The sequence below is a fragment of the Cetorhinus maximus genome, chromosome 12, assembly GCF_964194155.1.
Source record: "Cetorhinus maximus chromosome 12, sCetMax3.hap1.1, whole genome shotgun sequence".
Classification (NCBI taxonomy): domain Eukaryota; kingdom Metazoa; phylum Chordata; class Chondrichthyes; order Lamniformes; family Cetorhinidae; genus Cetorhinus; species Cetorhinus maximus.
Window position 1 is genome coordinate 28991965 of NC_135890.1, and position 18689 is coordinate 29010653.

Genomic DNA, 18689 nt, shown 5'->3' on the forward strand with positions numbered 1-18689 from the left:
TGTGATAAACTGAATTCAGAAATAAAACAGTTGTCTGACAAAAATGAATATTTCTCTTGTCATGATGGTAATTAAAGAGTAAATCACTAACTGGATGAAGAAGACCAAAGTCAGATTTGGCTCATGCATATTGTGTTGTGCAATGCTGGCAAACAGAGTAATTTTTTTTCAAAATAACGAACAGCAGAACAAAACCTTGGAAGACAAGCTAACTGCCTGAAGATAAAAATCACTATACCACATGTAAATTAAAGAAAGCTTTACATAAATGACTGAGATCTAATAAGATTAGCAGCTATCTCTTGCCTTAACCTTTTCATGTCTTCTGTGGATTAATTACAGTGAAAACATTGTCAGCCTCTGCATTGTAGAATAGGTGGAAGCATAGCAAGTAACCCACCCTTTCAAAATTATTTGAGTGCAATGTTATAATAGCAACTGAAATAATTGTTAAATTTATAATCATTGAGCTACTCTTATATATACTAGCTAGGATGATAAAAACTAAACCTGTCTGCAAATAAATCCCAATATCACCGCTTGTCAAATGACATGATTTAATCATGGAGATTGCTGTTCACCCATTCCTGCCAAGGCAAAATATCAAAAGTAGAAAACAGTAACTAAAATGGTTTGACATCAGTGTAAGAGAAATTTCTGTAATCATAAATTTTAATGAAAAGGTAGGTGTGAGTGACTGGTGAATATTTTAGAATAAGTCACTGTAAGGGTGTGTAAGGCAGTAATGGATCTCAGTCTGAATGTGTGCAAGGCAGTAATGGATCACAAGCGGTTTTGAATATGATGAAACATGCAGTGCAAGCTCATAACTAGCTATCCAATAAAAATTAGATTCTATAAACAAAATAAGTTTGAAATGTTAGAAAGGTGTCTTCCTGTAGCAATAATTAATTATTATAATTAATTAATTTTGTTGTCTAGCTTGGTGACTAAATTAATTAATCCCTTTCATTAACCTAATGGCATACATGAAATGAACACAAAATGAAAACATTGTCCAAGTTGATATAGACAAAGAATTATATTACCCCAGAGGTTACACGTTCCATACATCAGATTTAAGACTGAAGCCCATTAAGAAAAAAATCCTTTAAAAAGATGACAGCAAGCTGCAGAAGTGTATTGATTTACTGCCCATGTGTTTCACAAACAACACTTTGTAGTGCCTGCTAATTAGTTAATATGGTTTTTTATCTTTTGATGCTAGATTCAGATGGGAACTGACTGAGTTTAATTTTCAGTAGTTTCTATAACACAACATAGAAATAATTTGCATTTACATAGCGCCTCTTGTAACTTTAGACTATACCAAAGCACTTTATATCCAATGAAGCACTTATGTCACGTGGGAGTACACACACAGGAAGAACTGCACTGAAGTGTCAGCCTACATTATATTGTCAAGTATCTGGAGTTGGACTGGAACCTACAATGTCAGTGTGCTACACTGAGACAAGATTGACACAGAGAAATCAATGACTGCTGCAAACCTAAAATGATGCAAACTGTGGCCAAATGGGATGCTTAACTCTTACTGCCATCCTTTGTCCATAAAATGGAGGTTAAAGGGCAGCAAGAATAACCTGAAACCAGAACCGCTAGCTGCGTTTTTCAATGCTGGTCTCTTTTTGATATATAGTCACCAAGAGCTAATTACAAAATGTCAAAGGTGACAATGAAAATATTTATTCTTTCTTAAAATCAATGAGTGGTTTCCAACATTCCATTTCAAAATGGATTGAATTTTCCTATGTCAGCCTCTGTCTATGGGAAAATTAATTTGAAAATTATCGGATACAGTACCAGCTATGCCTATTGAAGATATTGTGCTAGGCCGTTTCTACAATAAATATATCACATAATGCAGTGGTTCTCAAACTTTTTTGGAAAGGTCAAATGTACTAATAATGTAACAATCACAGATCCACCCTCAATCTAAATTATAATACCATATACTAATCAAAAGATGAAAGTGCTGGATGTGAAGAGTGCTTTGATAATGCTCTTTAGTTACAGTGAGCTGGCTGTGCCTGCTCTCACCCAGAGTCTGTCTTAGGTCAGACAGCCAACCCTGGCTGCACTGTACATGTTGAGGTTGCACTCTGCTCCCGTCTCGCAGCTCACACCAAGCCCACCTCTGACTGCAGCTTATTTGCATATTCTTGACCACATGGCTCTTGACCATGGCGTCCATGTGTAAGATTGCCCCTACTCAGTTAGCACATTCACATTATTTCACAGGCCCCCTGCTAAGTCTCTACAGACTCCCAGTTTGAGAACCACTGACTCAATGTTAGATTAAATTGCATAAACTGGTGCTATCTGGTCATGATGAGTCTTCACGCAATACAACATCATGGCCTCCAGGTGACTCTCTGCACCATTAATTTAGTTTCACTGGCAAGAAGCATTAAAATTTATCCACACAATGTGGGCATCTCTGACAAAGCTGGCATTTATTGGACAACACCAGTTGTCCTCAAGAAGGTGGTGGCAAGCCAGGTGGTGAAGGACCTGTGATAGGGAGAGCGTTCTTCGATTTTGTTCCAGCGACAATGAAGGAAACATGTTGGGATGAAGATAATTAATGTGAGTTAAGATTTTAGCATGCTGTTCATCCTGGACCACCTCCTGTCCAATTCTTTCCTATCCTCAATCTTTGAAAATAGCCACTACAGAGCCTATCTCTTTTCTGAGCTCCTATGATCTATTTTAAACTTGCCCTATTGATCTTGAAGTTTAGTATGTGACTTCCCTGTGCCTGTGCTGTAAGGGAGGAGTGCACAACATCCTGAAATTGTTACTGCACCAAGCTTTTATGAGCCTGAATCCCCTTAGCTTCGCTCTGACCAAGCCTTTTGAATTACTCCTCACTAGAGCAATGTGACTGACTCTTTGTTGACCTTCCTCTCCCTCCCCCATTGTTCTTCCCTTGCTCGTGGTGGCTTTAACATCCAGTTGCCAACAGCTGGGTTGTGGCTGTTTGGCTGTGACCCAGAGAGTAGGAGTGTGCATTGTGATATTTTATGAGTCCCAATGATGGATTTTCTCTGGACATCATGCCCATAGTTAGAAGTAAGTATTTCAAACATGGAGTATCCCTTCATTCTGCTTCTCTACTCCTGAGTGCAGTCTGGCCTTTATACAGCTGATGGTCTATTAAAGACTGCTGTATACCGTTAGTTGATGTCAAATACATCTCGGCCCCTCACAATCCTTTACTTTGTGTGCCTGTTTCTTACTTTTCACACTCACATTGATTTAATTTTTTTGACACCCTCCCTCACCCCAGATTGAGATGCCCATACCCTGTAAAAGAAGAAAAAAAATTCAGGCCTGATGGCTGGAAGAGCTTCTCAACCCACTGAAACTGTGTCCTGTGAGGGTGTCACACCACTGACCTCATGCCAAGCACAGGCAGGAACATTATATTGTGTCAGAGATGTGGAAAAGAAAGCAAAAAGGAGGCTCAAAAGCACATTGGTACATGACTGCTGCCTTCAGCCTTGGGCCTTGCACAGCTACATTTCTTTAAGTATCGATAAATTCACTCTCAGGTTCAAACCCATAATTAACCCATTTTTATATCTTAACTTTCTGCTTGCATGGCAGCTATGATTATGACAAATACCACACAGATCATATGGGACAATTCTGTTCCTACCACCCATTGATCTATACAACAGGGAATGATCTCCAGCACCCACCCCAGTCGATTAGCCTTATTAATAACGAAGAGGTCAATGCAAATATGTAGCTCCAATTTTCACAATTCAGTGAAGATTACAAACAATATATAGGCCAGAATTTTTCCGTCGGTGAGTTGGGGGCGGGGCCCGCTCACCGACATGAAAATGACGTGGGATGATGTTGGGGGCTTCCCCCCGATGTCATCCCACCCCATTTAAATCTTCAGGAAGGCGGGGGCATAGCGAAATCAGCTGTCCATCCGCCGACCTGTCAATGGCCAATTGAGGCCATTGACAGGATAATTAAGCCAATTGAAGGCCCTGCCCATCCAACCTTAAAGCTGACGGGCAGGCCAGGAGCCCCAGCGGGCTTCTGATAATACATGAAACCTCATCCACTGGCGGGATGAGGTTTCATGCCTGTTTTTAAAAACTTTAATAAACTTTATGTGATATTTATTAACATGTCCCATCTCGTGTGACATTGTCACATGAGGGGGACATGTTAATAATTTTTTATTTTTCTATTTTTTAAGCTTATAAAATTTTCAGTGTTCTCCCTGAGACAGCACTTAGTCTCAGGGAGCTGTGCGCTCTTTCGTGCACATGCGTGAAAGACAGCACTTTGACAGTTGGGGAATCCCCCCCGCCCGCACAGGAAGCGCATAGCACTTCCCGTCGGGTGGCCCGCTGGGTGAGCCTTAATTGGCCCGCCCACTCAAAATGGCGGCGGGGCCCGTTTCGGCAGCGGCGATAGGCTGCCTGCCCGCCGCCGAGCCGCTGGGGGGCGGGGGGCCCGCCCGCCCATCACAGGCAAAATTCTGCCCATAGTGTCCATTCAGGCAAAGGATAAAGTTCTACTGTCTTTTCAACTCTGAAAACATAAGCTTGATCATCAAGTTCTCTAAGCTGATCCATATTGCAGCATCATACATTGCTCTACTTTTTAAACCTGTTCTTAGGATGTGAACAATATTGAAAATGTAGCATTTGTTGCCTATTCCTATTTGCACAGAATATATTAATGGTGAGCCACATAGTGTGGGACTGGCATCACCTGTAGGCCATTCCAGGTGAGGGGTAGTACACCTTAGGACTGTCTTAGAGGTTTTACGACATTTTCAGCGTCAGTTTTTTTGGTTCTGGTCAACAAAATACCCAGATCACTGAATTCAATTTCATAACTTGTCATGATAAGATTTAAACTCTCAACCTCTGGTATGTTAGGCCAGTAACATTGCTGCTAGGCCACCAAACCCATAAGAGTGTGTGGCATTCAGTGAAAGAAAGGGTGCTCACAGCTACCCCAAAAGCTTTGTGTAAATGCAGTGATGTGCTATGGACTCAAACAGACCGTGGAGACCTGGCAGTACATTTTCTGCTTCAATGCCAGTTGTCAGGATGTAGCAGACCAGAAACACTTGCTAAACAAGCCACAATCTGCTTACATTTTCACAAGCTGCAAAGAATAATATCTGCCTTCTTGTATTCAATCGCTGGCCTGTGTCGAGTCCCAGTTTCAGCATTGCAGCAGTGGATGTTGTAGTACTAGGGTTTGTAAGGGCTAATGTGTGAGACTGTGTAAATAGCACCTCCCATAATGATGATATAAGAGAACACACGAAGAAGGGTTGAGAAGGAGAATGTTCATGGCTTCAGGAGCGAAGTCTAGTCATGGATGGCTGTACATAGTTTAATTGTATATAATAAACCTGTTAATATTTGGACACACCGATGTCTCAGTAATCATTCCGAAGTTAGTGTAACCAACATATAACGTGGCGGCAGCAATGATGGACTCCAAAACACTGAAATTTCAACTTCAAAGAAGATTAAATGTCATACCTGTAAAACTGGCTCCAAACTGTAGATGTCTGTAAGGCACAGAGGAAGCACCCCAAAGCTACTCCATTGATGAAGTGGAGGCAGGAAGGGCCAGGAAATCAACTTTTAAAGTCATTCAGAGCTGCACCACAGCACGTGGTGGTCTGTAAAGGAAATTCCGTTCCAGTGATCATAGGCTTTGAGGCAGAGAACCAAGCAAAGATTGTGGAAATGGTGGGCTTAAAAACTGTAAAAAATCTATTTGAATGATGCACTGGGCAGGCAACACTGAGAAAACCAGATCCCCAGCAAGGGTGGGTTTCGATAAACCCTACAGTCCGGGTCCAAGGTTGGCACCATTACACATGGCGACTACAAGGAAAAAAGCAGCTGCAAATACTCCAGGGGAAGGGAGTGAAGAGGTTATTGAAATAACTTAAAGCAAAGCAGCTTTTAACAGCTTTGCAGCTTTCAAGAAATAAATATCAGCTGTAGCTGAGAGATCCCCCAGAGAGAGACAGCGACTGCCCTGGGTTTTGGTGAGAGGCTGAACAGCATGGGAGAGTTGTAAATACTGGAAAGAAAATTTAAAACTTTGGGTAAAACACCTAGGAGCTTAGAAAAGCCATGGATCCTAAATTTATGCTACCTGAGAGGTTTGGATAGATGGGAGGGCCAAATCAAACTCAAAACTGGGCATTTTGGAGAAAAACATTCTCCTTCAGTCGGGACCTGAACAGGTCAATACATTACTTTACTTCATAGGAACAGTAGCAGATGATATTATTGCATGGCAGGGCAAGACAGACTTCTGATAAATTTGAGGAGGTCTTAAAAGCTTTCAATGACTATTTCAACCCAAGGAGCAATAAGTTTCTGGAAAGGGCCAAATTCAACAAATGGGTCCAGAAACCAGGTGAATCAGTAGATGCTTTTATTAATAGCATTTGCAGGCTGGTTGAAGGTTGCAAGTACGGAGACCTAAAAACAGAATTAATATGAGAGTGGATTGTAGTCAGTGTTACGGATGAATCCCTATCAGACTTATTGCAATCTAAGGAAGACCTTACCTTAGAAAAAGCAATACAGCTGGTGAGGCAAACAGAGGTCCGTAAACAGAGCAGGGCAATACTGAGAGGTGAAGAAACACCCTGGCTCAGGAAGCCTCCATTGACCATAGAGTTCCTTAAGCTCATGAATGTAAAATAAACTTCAGAAAAGAAAGTACAATTTGGAGGGAAAGTGCATGAGGCCATAAAACCCTACTAGCACTGTGGCACCAAAAAGACCCACAGACGCGAACAGTGTCCTGCAAATATTGCAGAATTCTTTCTCTGCAGAAGAATTGGCCATTTCGGGAAGATGTGCCAAAGTACAACCTCTAATTTCATGGGTTTCAAAGAAGTCTTCACACATAAGGCTATTAATGACATTGAAGACTTTCTGTCAGAAGAGGAACAAAAATATTTTCTGGGTGAGATAAATGACCCCGATGATGCATTCTGGAATGCAGATATATACGTCAATGGACATATCAACTTTAAACTAGATACTGGAGTGAGTGTAATGGTTTTATAGACAATGAGCTGTGGTTACCAAGGCATTGCCTGCAGTCAATGGAAACCCAGCTATACAGTTCAGGAGGGATTGAACTAAAAGTCAATGGAAAGTTACAGGCAACACTCCAGTACAAGAGAAAGCAGATTTGGAAACATTGTGTGTTCCACAGGATCAGGAATTCCCTCTTTTAAGCAGAAGAGCTTGTATAGACCTCAATCTTATCAGAAAAGTGGAAGCAGTCAATCAGCAAGAATCCAAGGGTGGCTTTAGAAATGAATCCCGGAAACTCTCCAACTGCAATGAAGATCTGGATTGCGCCTTCAGCTCCGGCTTTTAGATACCCTTCACAGAGATTGCTAGTCCAGCCGTTTTGCAGGGTGACATCCAGAAGGGGTCCACGCACTCACAACGAAAGCACTGTGAAAAAAATTAGACAAGAAAAGACATGAGAATGAAAGTGATCACTCATCACACTGTAGTTATTGCTTCAAAAGTGGAAGATGGAAATCTGGTATCGGAATTCTCTGTTTAAGTACCACATTCATCTAACAGTGGTGACCTTCTAGAAAGTACATTTACACCTATCCCTCCACCAAAAGTGGTCATCAAGGATGCTAGCAGTCAAAGAAGTCAAGAACTAGACTTGGAATCAAGCCATGCAATGTCCACCTTTTCTATGTAGGTAGAAAGTGAACTTATTGATAAACCATGCCTGCTGGATTTTGAGGGAAATCAAGACATTGATCAGGTGGATTCCTCACAGCTTCCCATCCTACCCAAAGAATTACTTCCAGGACTGGAATTCCAGGACTATACGAGAGTTCAAAAACGGGAGACTGCAAAGAGTCATCGCTCCACATATGAGGAAAGGCAGGAAAAACCAAACAAAGGGTAGGGTAAACTCAAGAAGGAAGGATAGGGAGCATTTGAAATACAAGCAGATGGAGAAAACTGCAAAATCAAATAGAGAGGGAAATGTGACTGAGAAGAGAAAAACAGTAAAGAGAGGAAAAAATAGATCAAGTAAAGGTCCAGAAGTCGGACAAAGGGAAACAAGGAGTAATAGTCCAGAGAGATGACAATCAACAGAGATCTTATTTAGTACATACTTCAGAAGATAATCTACATAGAAGCTGGAGGAACCTTATTTCTATTTACCAAAGATGACAATCAGTCATATGTTTAGAAGATCCAGACGCTGAGTCAGAAATTAATAAAGAACCAAATACTACAGCTCTCAATGAGGACCATCCAAATCAAGAAAAAGGAGTTCAGGGAGAGAATACAGATTTTCCAAGTCTGAGAAGAACACAATCAGGGAGAGTTGTGAAGCCTCCTGACAGATTGAATCTGTGATGTCAGAGACTTGGGGAAAGATGGCATAGTGTGTAAATATGGATGTAAAAAATATGGACGAAGGCTTGGAGGGAGGTGTAGTATTAGGGTTTGTAAGGGTTAATGTGTTGGACAGTGTAAATAGCACTTCACATAATGATGATATAAGAGAACACGTGCTGAGGAGTCTAGAGGGAGAATGTTCATTGCTTCTGCAGTGTAATACCTAGTTGTGAATACATGTACACATTCTAGTTAAATATAATAAACTTGTAATTGTTTGGACATACTAATGTCTCAGTAATCATTTCGAAGTTAAACTAACACGCATTAGGTATTACAAGTGGTTTTATTGTCCCTAGGTGAGGAGGAAGCAAGTTGGCCAACATTCCGATCTTTGATCATCGTTGCGTGAATCCTGCTGAAAATGGGCACCTGTACCTGTCAAACATGAAAGCAAAATACTGTGGATGCTGGAAATCTGAAATGAAAGCAGAAAATGCTGGAAATACTCAACAGGCCTGGAAGCATCTGGAGGGAGAAACAGAGTTAATGGGCAGAATTTTCCAGTCCTGCCAGTGGTGAGTTTTGTGGTGGGTGGGAGCAGAAAATTTGGAGAGAGGCCAAAAGTGGGAATTCTGTTGGTGGAGAATCAAATTGGAATTTTCCCCTCATCACTTTCATGGCAAGCTGATGGCGGGTCGGGTTTCCCGCTGATCCATGTAGGGAGTGCAATTTGTATGCATTACGATGTCACGAATACTTATTAAAACGCCACTTGCTGGAATCACGTACCCTCTCCCAATTATGAGTAATGCCAGTGGAAAATTAAACCGGTCTAAATCACAATCGGATATAAGCGGCATGCAGCAGTCTGCCCTCACTTCACTCGTAGCTTTGAGTTGAGTGCAGCATTCAAAGCCTACCTGCAGCAGCACTACTCCAGTTTCTCAGCAGTGCCAGTGTGACACCACACTGGTGGGGGTGTAGGGTTGGCCTAATCACGGTGGGTGCCTCGGGTGCAGGGTTAGCCTGCTCACGGTGGGTGCCTCGGGTCAGGGTTAGCCTGCTCATGGTGGGTGTCTCCGAACTGTTGCAGGGTCAAAATCCTGGAACTCCCTCCCTTATACCACAGGTACTGCAGCAGTTCAAGAAGGCAGCTCACTACCACCTTCTCAAGGGCAATTAGGGATGGGCAGTAAATGCTGGCCCAGCCAGCGATGCCCACACCCCATAAGTGAATAAAAAAACCTCTGGGATGACAGCATTCAGCGTTGCTGTGGATCTCAGACAGGACTGTACGCTGAAACAGAGACCAGCATTGCAGCCGAGGTTGGGGGAGGGTGGGGGAAGGATCACAGAGACATGGGGGTCAATGGGGTATGGTGGGGTTGGAGGTGGGGGTTGCCAAGGCAGGCAGAGGGGAGACCGAGTGTGGGGAAGCTGGAGCCTGACATGGAAAACGAGAATGCAGACACAGAAGGGGGTGGATGGGAATCAATGTGTGTGAAAGGGAGGGGATTCATGCAGACTCTGAAATAGGAGGAGGGGTGGGCATTGTGTTAGTGTGGCACAAGAGGGATGTTTTGCACAGAGACTCATGGAGGTGGGAGAGGGGAAAGGCTTGCACATTAGGGACAGGGTGCACAGAGACTCATGGTGGGGCAGGGCACATGAGGTTGCATAGAGACTCATTGTGGGGGGTGGTGAGGGAAGGGAGACTGTGCTGTGATCACTCATGAAGGAACGGGGGAGCTAACTGAAAGATAGTCATAGTCCTTGGCCTGGGGCCAAGAGGTCGGGGTGAGAGATTAAAGCTTGTCCTAGGGTTTTGTGGGCCATGCTACAGGGCTATGCATGGCATGCACATCATTGCCCCACTCCAGGGACGGACAAGGCCTGTGTGCTCAATTGGGGTGAGGCACAGCTTGGTGTGCAGGGCGTATTCATTGTCTTACAGTCGGTGGCAATGGGGTTCAGATGGGATGGTCATGGTTAGGGGAGGCATCTGCAGTGTGTAAATGGGGAAAAGGAAATAAGGGGGGTGTTAAAAGGCTTCCTGGGGATGGAGTTCTCCTCTGTATGTGACCATGCACGCAGCCTCGAGATGGGAAGCGGTTAGGTGCATATGGGCGTGGGGACATCAGCAGTGATAGGTTCAGTGGGAAGGGCTGGAATGTCCACCACAATGACAATGGGATGCAGGGTTACTGGAGGAGGCTGGAGAATAACCGGAGGGAGGTCTACCTGCACATCATGAGGTTACAGGAAGATTGAAGGGACCCAAACACTGACAGGGGAAGGGTTGAAGCTGGTCTCAAAATAAAAATGCAGCACCGCCATCTTGAAACCCTGAAGTTTTTGCGCATTTTAAAATCGAAACTGGAAAAGAATCTGCACGGGAGGGGTCTGAGGTAGTGTGAGGAGGAGCCCACCACTGGACTAAGGGGTCCTCCCAGGGGGCACCCTCAACAGCTTAGAGTCACAACATTGAAATAGGGTCAGAGCCGAGGGAAAAGAGGAAGATTTCCTTGAGAAGGTGCAAGTGGAGCCGTAGTCTTTTAGTACACATGGACAAGTGTCTGTAGGAATTATTGGCTTCACAACATAGTTGCTCCATTTGAGCATTAACAGAGAGGGATGTAAGAATGGAAAATGCAGGCGACCATTAAGGTTGCACAGCTGCTGCGTATCTGCCAGATCGTCAATGCAAGCCTATAATGTACTTTCTCCAATTGGCATGGATAGTCTGTTGATTGCCTAATGCAACTGTACCTGATTTTCCACCGCCTGTCGTTGCATCTCCAGCGTGAGTGAGATGGCCCTTCCCAGTAAGGGCAGAGGATGGAGTTTGTGCAGCATGATAGATGAGATGCTGGCGATGTTTAAGTGTACATGAGACAATCTGTGGCGATGTGTCTTCTGCTAATATTGTGTGAGATCCCTCAGCAGTGTAACCCTCTGAGTGCATGATGCCATTATGAGAGTGTGAGATTGGTGTGAGCTGAATGTTGGCTTACCCTGGGGGTGTGGATGAGATCATTAATCCTCTTACTGCACTGGACGGCACTTCTCAAGTGGCTGCTCTATGAGCTGATCTCTCTTACAACCGCCTCCCAGGCTGGTGAGGTGAGGCTGGTGGGCTTCCTGGAGCCATCCCTTGGGTAGAGGGCATCCCGGTGCTGGTGGACTCCACAGATGAGGGACTCAAGGGAGTCATTGCTGAATCTGGGTGCAGCTTTTTCCTTCGGTGGAGCCATATCAAGAAGTTTCTTACGCACAGCTGGCCTGCTGAGAGTAATGTGTGTGTTTGGGTGGCAGTTAAATATGGCGCCCAGACCTTCAAACCCACCAGGTAAAGGTGGGATGAATGGGTTAGTGCCTGCCCTGCCATGTGATTCAGAGAGCTACTTGCCAATGCATAATTATTAAACTTCTGAGTGTGAAAATCGGGTGCAGTTTCCTGCCATGCCACCCAGCTGGAAATGCACCATGAAACCCACCCGCCACCGCACTTAGTCCCCAGGATGGAAATTTCTGCCCAATGTTTCAGATCGATGACCTTTCCTCGGAACTGGGGAAAGTTAGAAGCTCATCGACCTGGAACGTTAGCTCTGTTCCTCACTCCGCAGATGTTGCCTGATCTGCCGAATATTTGCAGCATTTTCTGTTTTAAGTTAGAGGTGTACAGGTTTTAAGCAAGTGAAAGGGAGGTGGGAGGGTAAAAGAACTAAAGGGAAAATCTGTGATAGGGTGGAGGGAAGGTGGGATTAAATGACAAACTGATGGTGTAAGACCAAAGGGCGATAATCAAATATTGTCAGAAGGAATGATTGCTAGGATAATTAAACATCGAGGCAACTTTTGCAAATTTCCCATCAGAGTTTCCCCGGAGTTTCCCATCATTTTGCAATGTCAGTTGTGAGTGCTGGTGTCCTGAGGTAATATTAATGAACTAAGCTAGGGCACCAGAAATGAAAAATGTGAGCACAATTATTGCAAGGCCATAAATCTAGAGTAAAGTTTTAATAATTATTTGGATGTTGTGAGGATGTTCTCCAGACAGCTCGAGATGCTGCCTTTTTTAATATAAAGTTGTCTGATATACATTAGTGAATTGATTGTGGAGACACTGCACATGGAGAGAGATACCAAGGTGTTGTCTACTGCCCATTAATAAAATGCTGCATGACTGCATTTATCTCAGCTGGTATCACATGAGCTGCCTGTTATACTCCCCATCCAAATTTCAGTTCTTTTGACTCTAATGGCACTGGATATTGAGCAGGATATATAACAGGCCCGTGCGATACTGCCCATTTCTCAGTTTAGTTCAAGAAGAATATTAAAGTGCTATGGTAATGACTGACTACCTCATAGACCCTCTCCTTGTATATAGTGGAACCTTTTCAGGATGTTAATCCAACCAGCTGCATTTACACTGAACCAATCACCCTGATTCAGTAAGTGAAGCAGTTGGACCCCCAGGAATGCAGGAGCTATGCATAGTCAACACTGAACCATTGAAATGCTCCAACTAGGCTCACTCAGCTGCACCATTTACCATTGTTGGAGGTTTAACTCCATAGCTGATGTAACATGCTACTTGGTATAATTGCAATAGGAACTCTGAACAGATAAATGTATGTCAACAGTCGCACAAAGCACCTCCTAAATGTTGACGTTTCAGGCCTGATGCAGCAGTGTGATTCCCAGTAAAAAAAGAATGTCCTAAATAGTTGTGTTAAGGTGCATCATTCCACATGTGATGTGCACAAGTCATAGTGAAGTGATTCAAGTTCATGGGCAGGATTTTACCCTTGGTGGGGGTGCTCGGCGGGGAGGGCGGGGCTGGTCGGGAACACGACCGTAACCCACGATTGGCTCCACACCGCGATTTTATGTGGACAGGCCAATTAAGGCCCGCCCAGCATAAGACGCGGCTGCGGAATGAGCGGGCAGGGGCAGGCGGGGGCGGGTGCTCAATGTCCGCTGGGTCCAATGGCGGCCAATTCAAATGCGGCCTTGCAGCCCTGGAAGGCTGTCAGTGAAAGACATTGAACTCATCATGGACAGCGTTGCGGGTGGACACGGCAGACGGGAGGGCAGGTCGACAGGGCATTGGGCCCCTCGTTTCTTCAATGAGTGCCTCGCTGCCCTCCTGGAGGAGGTGGCAGCACAAAGAGAAACCCTTGTCCCCAGGGACGGGAAGAGGAGGCCCCCCCCAACTCACCGAAAAGGCCCGGGAGGAGGTGGCATCCAGGGTCAGCAGCCACGAGGTGGTGAGGTGCACATGGGTGCAATGCTGGATGCGCCTCAACTGCTGCAATCGGGAAGGGTGAGTACCGTGTTGGCATGGGTCACTTAGTACAGCTGGTAAGAGCTGCCCATCCCCCTGTGGACCTCAGAGGTGTTAGAGTGTGAGTGGCAAATGTCAATGAGGCAGCATCTGGCCAAGGGGGTTGAGCCCTGGCTGCTTGGACTGAGTGTCCTGCAGCTCCAGGGTCATGAATCGGCTGAGCCCTGTGAGGTGTTCCTCAGGTGGGGTTGGCCAGGCTGCAATGGCGCTGCAGGTACAGGGTGGACTAACCAATGCTCCTCTATCCTTTCAGGAGAAAACATCCCATAACAATGCAGAGAGGTTGGGTACTGGTGGGGGACCCCCACACCTACTAATCCTCACTCGTTATGAGCAGGAGGCCCTGGAGCTGGAGAGGCGCCATGCGCCTAGGTCAACCGTCCGCAGTGAAGTTGGGGTGTCACAGGGAGGTAAGGGTGCAGTGCACTGAGGTCAGAATGTCTGTAAGAGCAACCATTCCACTGTAGTCTCTATATTGATGTGAGCCTCGAACATGGAATCCCCATTGATAATGGAAAGATGAGGGCCCCCTGATGTATATCTCTGTCTCATCCAGGTGCCAGGCATGCACAGTAACAGTGTAATGACTTCAACTAATGAAATGGCCTTGTTCTTCCTTTCAGGCTCACCAGCAGCCCAAGGGGATGAGGAGCCTGAAGACCCACCCCTGACCCCTGAGGACCACACTGATCAGAGCGCACCTGCGTCACACCCACTCTCTCAAACAGACACCAGTGCAGACAACAACACCTCAGTGGGCATTAGATCGCTGGCTACTATCTTGGTGCATATTGGTGAGGGCACTTCACACTCGCTTGAGGTGCAGGCGGAGGCAGAGAGTGCCCAGGCTTCCAGCAGCCAGAGGACTGCTGGGGTCCAGGAACATGCTCAGTCAGTGGCTGATGAGCCTCTGGAGTCGTCCCTGAGGCAGCAGATGCTGGAAGTCCAGCAGGGTGTGCGGGAGGATCTGGCGGAGACACATAAGGGAATGCGTGCCATGGTCCCCAGTGTGGAGGAGTCCCTCTGGAGCATGAGCAATGCAATGACCCTCATGGCCGAGCGCGCTGCCTCCTCCATGGAGACAGTGACGACTCTCATGGAGAGGCTCCTCCAGGGGCTGAATCAGGGGTTCCTGGGGATGCACTCAGGCCTGCAAACCCTCACACCAGCAATGACCTCAGGTGGTCACTGTGTGTGGGAGATGGATTGGGCACCTAGTATCCTAGCTAGGTGCCCGTCCATCAATGGTGAGCAGGGAGGCCCAGAGCGACTTCACATTGGCGCACGAGCTGCCTGTCGTCTCTGCGGGCTCCTCTCAGGGCGCTCTGGATGAAGGCAGCAGCTCCTCCGCCCATCTGCCAATGACTGTGGCCTCCAATGAGGCTGCAGTGACTGGGGAGATGCCAGCTATGGCACTGGCTGCTCCCTCCCAGGCAGGGCCAGCACAGGCTCCCTGGGCTGAAGGTCGCCCGACAAAGTTATCAAGACCAACAGAGTCAGCAGAGTCAGAAGAGTGAGCAAAGTGAGCAGAGTCAGCAGGCTGTCTTTGATGTCGGTGCCAGCGAGGGGGGGCACCTAGATGTAGCACCCACAAGAGCAAACTTAAAGCACCTTAATCACAACACGGCCTGATCATGGGTGATATTTGTTCCCCCCATTTTTCCGTTCAGTGTTTATTGGTGCGATGGATAACACCTGTCAATGTTAATTTATAGGATGTTTGCTAGGCATCAGCTAATTAAATGTGTTTTTGTACAACAAGCCTCTGGGTGCTTCCTTTGTTCTGTAGGTGCAGGGTAAGTCATGATGTTAAGATTGACTTGATTCACATTAAACTTTATTGAAATGGCACAGAGTGTATGTTGTTGACCAAGGAACTGGTCCTGTCAGGGATCGAGTATGGAGCCTGCAGCCCTGGCATGTGGTGGTGGTTTTTATTTGGTCGGCTAGCTGAAGGAGCGTTGGATCAAAGCGTCCCGGTGGGGGTTACCCAGGTCAGCGTCCACGCCCTCAGCGTTCTCCTGACCGTGCTCGTCATTACTGGACTCATCGTCTGTTGTCTGTGCATCTGCATCAAGATCTTCTTCCTCTACTGTGTCCCCTCTTTCCAGTGTCAGGTTGTGGAGAGCACAGCATGCAACCACTATCAGTGACACACGATCTGGGGGGTATTGGAGTGACCCTTGAATGGTCCAGGCATCGGAACTGCATCTTGGGAAGATGTATGGTTCTCTCCACAACAGCCCTTGTTGAGGTGTGGCTCCTGTTGTACCACTGCTCGGCTTCTGTTCTTGGATGGCGGAGAGGCGTCATGAGCCACCTTCGGAGGGGATAGCCCTTGTCACCCAGCAACCATCCATCCAGCTGGGCTGGAGCACTGAAGAGCCTCGGCACCTGGGAGTGTCTCAGGATGTAAGCATCATGGGAGCTTCCAGGGTACCTTTCACAGACTTGTAGAATCAGCATCCTGTGGTCACACACTATTTGCACGTTCATGGAGTGGAATCCCTTCCTGTTGACAAAGGCACCGGGCTCACCTGCTGGCACCTTGATGGCCACATGTGTACAGTCTATTACACCCTGGACATGGGGGAAGCCAGCAATGGCTGCAAAGTCTCTGACTCACTCTGCCTGGCTGGCCTTGTCTGTGCGGTAATGAATGAAAGTCAACACATGCATGAACAGAGCGTCTGTCACCAGCTTGACACAACTGTGGACAGCTGATTGGGAGACTCCACACAGATCCTCCACCCAGCCTTGGAAGGAGCTGGAGGCATAGAAGTTGAGGGCCACTGTGACGTTCAGCACCACTGGCATTGGGTGTCCACCCACACAGCTGGAGATGGTCTCAGGGCCAATCCTCTGATAAATGGAGGTCACCGTCTCTCTTGAGAGACAGACCCTCCTTAGGCATTGCACCTCGGGCACATTGAGGTAGCAGAATCGCCACCTGTAAACTCTGGCAGCAGGATAGTGGCATCCTCTGTGGCCCCTTTTGCCTTGGACTTCCTGTTGGCCCTGCACCCCTTGTGCTTGCGCCTGTCCTACCACAGGTCACTTCCCTGGAAGCTGCATTGGGACACTTGGCCTTCTGTCCCTCTCTTCCTCCTCAGAGGAGGTGCCTCCAACAGAGGCCACAACCCCCATTCCCAGGGTAAGGGAAGGCCGTTTGATACCTGGAAGGCCCCAAGTGGTATGAATCCTCCGGGGCCTGGAAAACAACACTGAGTCCTGAACTAAAGCCTTTTATTTCTATTAGTGCAGCTCTGAAGTGAAATGAAGATGTCCTGTTCACACAAGCAAGCAGCAGCAAGTTATATCCTAAACTACAAACTACTCACATTTACAAGCCTCCTGATCCCTCTTATCCCACCTGCGGACAAGGTTTTTGAAACTGTGACCTGCCCGCCTGCCCGTTTAGCCCGTGCGACAGCGTGAAAATCGCACGGGCCAGTTAGGTGGTTTCCTGTAGAACTCTGGAGTTGACTTTCTTCAGGTCTGCACTGTGTTAAAGACACCCTTTTAGCTTCCAGAGAGAGAGAGAAATTGTTCCTGCTCCTTCCCAGTCATGTTTTTAGATGACTGTCATGTTTTTTTTTCTCCTCCAGCTTCTTCTTTCTCTGATTCTGCTTTGCAGAAATGCTATTAAAACTCCTGTCTGTATATTCCCAGAAGGGAATTCAATTAGCACGACCTGCATTCATTGCTGTAGACCAAGAAATCCCATTTTTTGATATTTTCATCTCCGAAACCTTTGATACATTTCAAGGTATAAATCAACAGGAGATGGGATTACTTTGTCCTCGACAGGGGGTTTTGAATGACTAATGAGTATCTGATCAATGCCTGGTACTTTGCATCTCTCATGCCTTCCTTTCAAGAGTATCCCTGTTTGAAGTAGGCCATGGCACCCTCCAGCTCTGACATTCCATGTAACAGGTCTGCAGTGGAATTCATATAGAAACTCTCCAGAAAAGTGGTCAATTTTATGGCATCAGGTGACTCATGGAAGCCATTTTTTGATCAGGATCTTTTATTGTATTATTTTTAAAAGCAGATCTTCTTTAAACAGTTCAATAGGACTGTGGTTAACTGATCAAGTTGTAGGTCGCTCTCACTTAGTCACAGTTTCCTGTCGCCGTGACATTAAATAAAAACAGAACATGCTGGAAAACTCAGCAAGTCTGGGAGCATCTGTGGAGAGAGAAACAGAGTTAATGCTTCTGGAGAACTGCTGAGTATTTCGAGCATTTTTCTGTATTTATTTCAAATTTCCACTGTCTGCAGCATTTTGCTTTTGTATATGCTTCCATAGGTAAAAAGACAAAAACTGCACACAGTACACCAGGTGTGGTCTTACCAAAACATTTCATAATTGCAGCAGGTCTTCCTCAATCTTATACTCTAAACCCCTCACAATAAAAGCTATCATAGCATTTGGCTTCCTAATTTCTTGATGCACCTGCATGTTAATCAGTCTAGGCAGAGTTGTGGAGCTCTGGAAACAGACTAACCATCACCAAAGCTGCAGTCAGTACATTGCTTGGTAAGCCAAAAGAATAGAAAGGAATAGAGACTGTTACCTTAAACCAGAAAAAAAGTGACACATCTGCATATTGGAGTCAATTTATTTAAAAGTATGTTACAATACAATGCAGATAGTATTGGGGCTCATTTAGTGTGAATTCTGTATCACAAATGGTTTCGTGCTGCATCTTTATGTCAGATGTTGTAATCCTAATAAACCTTTAAAGTTATACCATGCTCTATTAAAACATACAAGAGTGCTGGCGTGGTCATATTTTTTTGATTTTGTTGCCTTTAATGAAGTTTGACACTATGCCTCTCACAGTCACTACACTAACAAAGTAATTATCTTTAATCCCAAAAAAATGCTGATT